General features: G+C 39.3%; 1 protein-coding gene across 3 annotated transcripts in view; it reads right to left on the minus strand.

Annotated features, from left to right (window-relative positions):
* The window catches only part of LOC138657313 (uncharacterized), a 33,582-nt gene extending 28,513 nt beyond the window's left edge, over window positions 1–5,069 (minus strand). Inside the window, exon 1 of one of the 3 annotated variants that reach the window (XM_069745022.1) lies at window positions 4,934–5,069. The gene's annotated coding sequence lies outside the window, so the exon portion shown is untranslated. Of the gene's footprint in view, window positions 1–4,729 lie in introns of all 3 variants that reach the window. The other 2 variants (XM_069745023.1, XM_069745024.1) reach the window with 2 other exon arrangements.
* Between the last annotated feature and the right edge of the window lie 931 nt (window positions 5,070–6,000).

Genomic DNA, 6,000 nt, shown 5'->3' on the forward strand with positions numbered 1-6,000 from the left:
ATTACTATATCACACTGAGGAGAAGAGCGGCCATATTACTATATCACACTGAGGAGAAGGGCGGCCATATTACTATATCACACTGAGGAGAAGGGCGGCCATATTACTATATATAGATTACTATATCACACTGAGGAGAAGGGCGCCCATATTACTATATATAGATTACTATATCACACTGAGGAGAAGGGCGCCCATATTACTATATATACTACTATATCACACTGAGGAGAAGGGCGCCCATATTACTATATATACTACTATATCACACTGAGGAGAAGGGCGGCCATATTACTATATCACACTGAGGAGAAAGGCGGCAATACTTCTATATATATATATTACTATATGACACTGAGGAGAAGAGCGGCTATATATATATATATATATATATATATATTACTATATCACACTGAGGAGAAGGGCGGCCATATTACTATATATATATTACTATATCACACTGAGGAGAAGGGCGGCCATATTACTATATATATTACTATATCACACTGAGGGGAAGGGCGGAAATATTACTATATATATTACTATATCACACTGAGGAGAAGGGCGGCCATATTACTATATCACACTGAGGAGAAGGGCGGCCATATTACTATATATATTACTATATCACACTGAGGAGAAGGGCGGCCATATTACTATATATATATTACTATATCACACTGAGGGGAAGGGCGGCCATATTACTCTATATATTACTATATCACACTGAGGAGAAGGGCGGCCATATTACTATATATATTACTATATCACACTGAGGAGAAGGGCGGCCATATTACTATATATATTACTATATCACACTGAGGAGAAGGGCGGCCATATTACTATATATATTACTATATCACACTGAGGAGAAGGGCGGCCATATTACTATATATATTACTATATCACACTGAGGAGAAGGGCGGCCATATTACTATATATATATATATATATTACTATATCACACTGAGGAGAAGGGCGGCCATATTACTATATATATATTACTATATCACACTGAGGAGAAGGGCGGCCATATTACTATATATATATTACTATATCACACTGAGGAGAAGGGCGGCAATACTACTATATATATATTACTATATGACACTGAGGAGAAGAGCGGCCATATTACTATATCACACTGAGGAGAAGGGCGGCAATACTACTATATATATATTACTATATGACACTGAGGAGAAGAGCGGCCATATTACTATATATATATATATATATTACTATATCACACTGAGGAGAAGGGCGGCCATATTACTATATATATATTACTATATCACACTGAGGAGAAGGGCGGCCATATTACTATATATATTACTATATCACACTGAGGAGAAGGGCGGCCATATTACTATATATATTACTATATGACACTGAGGAGAAGAGTGGCCATATTACTATATCACACTGAGGAGAAGGGCGGCAATACTACTATATATATATATATATATATATATTACTATATCACACTGAGGAGAAGGGCGGCCATATTACTATATATATTACTATATCACACTGAGGAGAAAGGCGGCCATATTACTATATCACACTGAGGAGAAGGGCGGCCATATTACTATATATATTACTATATCACACTGAGGAGAAGGGCGGCCATATTACTATATCACACTGAGGAGAAGGGCGGCCATATTACTATATATATTACTATATCACACTGAGGAGAAGGGCGGCCATATTACTATATATATATTACTATATCACACTGAGGAGAAGGGCGGCCATATTACTATATCACACTGAGGAGAAGGGCGGCCATATTACTATATCACACTGAGGGGAAGGGCGGCCATATTACTATATATGTTACTATATCACACTGAGGAGAAGGGCGCCCATATTACTATATGACACTGAGGAGAAGGGCGCCCATATTACTATATTTATTACTATATCACACTGAAGAGAAGGGCAGCCATATTACTATATATATTACTATATCACAGTGAGGAGAAGGGCGGCCATATTACTATATATATTACTATATCACACTGAGGAGAAGGGCGGCCATATTACTATATATATTACTATATCACACTGAGGAGAAGGGCGGCCATATTACTATATATATATATTACTATATCACACTGAGGAGAAGGGCGGCCATATTACTATATATATTACTATATCACACTGAGGAGAAGGGCGGCCATATTACTATATATATTACTATATGACACTGAGGAGAAGAGTGGCCATATTACTATATCACACTGAGGAGAAGGGCGGCAATACTACTATATATATATATATATATATATATATATATATATATATATATATATATATATATATATATATATTACTATATGACACTGAGGAGAAGAGCGGCCATATTACTATATATATATTACTATATCACACTGAGGAGAAGGGCGGCCATATTACTATATATATTACTATATCACACTGAGGAGAAGGGCGGCCATATTACTATATATATTACTATATCACACTGAGGAGAAAGGCGGCCATATTACTATATCACACTGAGGAGAAGGGCGGCCATATTACTATATATATTACTATATCACACTGAGGAGAAGGGCGGCCATATTACTATATCACACTGAGGAGAAGGGCGGCCATATTACTATATATATTACTATATCACACTGAGGAGAAGGGCGGCCATATTACTATATATATATTACTATATCACACTGAGGAGAAGGGCGGCCATATTACTATATCACACTGAGGAGAAGGGCGGCCATATTACTATATCATACTGAGGAGAAGGGCGGCCATATTACTATATATATATATATTACTATATCACACTGAGGAGAAGGGCGGCCATATTACTATATATATATATTACTATATCACACTGAGGAGAAGGGCGGCCATTTTACTATATATATATATATTACTATATCACACTGAGGAGAAGGGCGGCCATATTACTATATATATATTACTATATCACACTGAGGAGAAGGGCGGCCATATTACTATATATATTACTATATCACACTGAGGAGAAGGGCGGCCATATTACTATATCACACTGAGGAGAAGGGCGGCCATATTACTATATATATATATTACTATATCACACTGAGGAGAAGGGCGGCCATATTACTATATATATATTACTATATCACACTGAGGAGAAGGGCGGCCATATTACTATATCACACTGAGGAGAAGGGCGGCCATATTACTATATATATATTACTATATCACACTGAGGAGAAGGGCGGCCATATTACTATATATATTACTATATCACACTGAGGAGAAGGGCGGCCATATTACTATATCACACTGAGGAGAAGGGCGGCCATATTACTATATATATTACTATATCACACTGAGGAGAAGGGCGGCCATATTACTATATATATATTACTATATCACACTGAGGAGAAGGGCGGCCATATTACTATATCACACTGAGGAGAAGGGCGGCCATATTACTATATATATTACTATATCACACTGAGGAGAAGGGCGGCCATATTACTATATATATATATATATTACTATATCACACTGAGGGGAAGGGCGGCCATATTACTATATATGTTACTATATCACACTGAGGAGAAGGGCGCCCATATTACTATATGACACTGAGGAGAAGGGCGCCCATATTACTATATTTATTACTATATCACACTGAAGAGAAGGGCAGCCATATTACTATATATATATTACTATATGACACTGAGGAGAAGAGCGGCCATATTACTATATATATATTACTATATCACACTGAGGAGAAGGGCGGCCATATTACTATATATATTAGTATATCACAGTGAGGAGAAGAGCGGCCATATAACTTTATATATTACTATATCACACTGAGGAGAAGGGCGGCCATATTACTATATCATACTGAGGAGAAGGGTGGCCATATTACTATATCACACTGAGAAGGGCGGCCATATTACTATATATATATTACTATATCACACTGAGGAGAAGGGCGGCCATTTTACTATATATATATTACTATATCACACTGAGGAGAAGGGCGGCCATATTACTATATATATTACTATATCACACTGAGGAGAAGGGCGGCCATATTACTATATCACACTGAGGAGAAGGGCGGCCATATTACTATATATATTACTATATCACACTGAGGAGAAGGGCGGCCATATTACTATATATATTACACTGAGGAGAAGGGCGGCCATATTACTATATATATTACTATATCACACTGAGGAGAAGGGCGCCCATATTACTATATATATATATATTACTATATCACACTGAGGAGAAGGGCGGCCATATTACTATATATATATATTACTATATCACACTGAGGAGAAGGGCGGCCATATTACTATATCACACTGAGGAGAAGGGCGGCCATATTACTATATATATTACTATATCACACTGAGGAGAAGGGCGGCCATATTACTATATATATTACTATATCACACTGAGGAGAAGGGCGGCCATATTACTATATATATTACTATATCACACTGAGGAGAAGAGCGGCCATATTACTATATATATTACTATATCACACTGAGGAGAAGGGCGGCCATATTACTATATCACACTGAGAAGAAGGGCGGCCATATTACTATATATATTACTATATCACACTGAGGAGAAGGGCGGCCATATTACTATATATATATTACTATATCACACTGAGGAGAAGGGCGGTCTAATTCTGTACAGAGACATTTCAGAGAGATAAGCGCTCTTTTACTTCTTATATTCAGGATTCTTCGTCTTCTGCACTGACGACCCCAGAGACGATCAGTGATATCGGGGCCACCACACCCCACTATGGGGTCCAGCTGTTCTGCCCGGTGGTCGGGTGCAGGTGACAGCAGCAGCGTCAGACGTCACCAACTCATCCTGAAAACATGGAAATGACAGGAGAAAAGTCAAAAGTCAGCAGGGGTGTCACCTGTGACCTCAGGAGTCTGTTCACCGTCCGACACTGTGCGCTCTTCTGTAATCACGGTGTCCTGCAGTCTCTGCTCCTCCTTACAAATGTCTGCTCTGACACTTTCCCATCCAACAACTTAACTTCCTGCTGAGTCACCGACCCCTCCCATATACCGAGGACACGCGAGGAGTGGTACTGTGCAGTGTATATATACAGGACAGGAGGAGTGGTACTGTGCAGTGTATATATACAGGAGGAGTGGTACTGTGCAGTGTATATATACAGGAGGAGTGGTACTGTGCAGTGTATATATACAGGAGGAGCGGTACTGTGCAGTGTATATATACAGGAGGAGTGGTACTGTGCAGTGTATATATACAGGACGCGAGGAGTGGTACTGTGCAGTGTATATATACAGGACAGGAGGAGTGGTACTGTGCAGTGTATATATACAGGACAGGAGGAGTGGTACTGTGCAGTGTATATATACAGGACAGGAGGAGTGGTACTGTGCAGTGTATATATACAGGAGGAGTGGTACTGTGCAGTGTATATATACAGGAGGAGTGGTACTGTGCAGTGTATATATACAGGAGGAGTGGTACTGTGCAGTGTATATATACAGGAGGAGTGGTACTGTGCAGTGTATATATACAGGAGGAGTGGTACTGTGCAGTGTATATATACAGGAGGAGTGGTACTGTGCAGTGTATATATACAGGAGGAGTGGTACTGTGCAGTGTATATATACAGGAGGAGTGGTACTGTGCAGTGTATATATACAGGAGGAGTGGTACTGTGCAGTGTATATATACAGGACAGGAGGAGTGGTACTGTGCAGTGTATATATACAGGACAGGAGGAGTGGTACTGTGCAGTGTGTATATATACAGGAGTGGTACTGTGCAGTGTATATACAGGAGGAGCGGTACTGTGCAGTGTGTATATACAGGAGGAGCGGTACTGTGCAGTGTATATATACAGGAGGAGCGGTACTGTGCAGTGTATATATACAGGAGGAGCGGTACTGTGCAGTGTATATATACAGGAGGAGCGGTACTGTGCAGTGTATATATACAGGAGGA

This window comes from Ranitomeya imitator, chromosome 1 (assembly GCF_032444005.1).
Source record: "Ranitomeya imitator isolate aRanImi1 chromosome 1, aRanImi1.pri, whole genome shotgun sequence".
Lineage (NCBI taxonomy): Eukaryota > Metazoa > Chordata > Amphibia > Anura > Dendrobatidae > Ranitomeya > Ranitomeya imitator.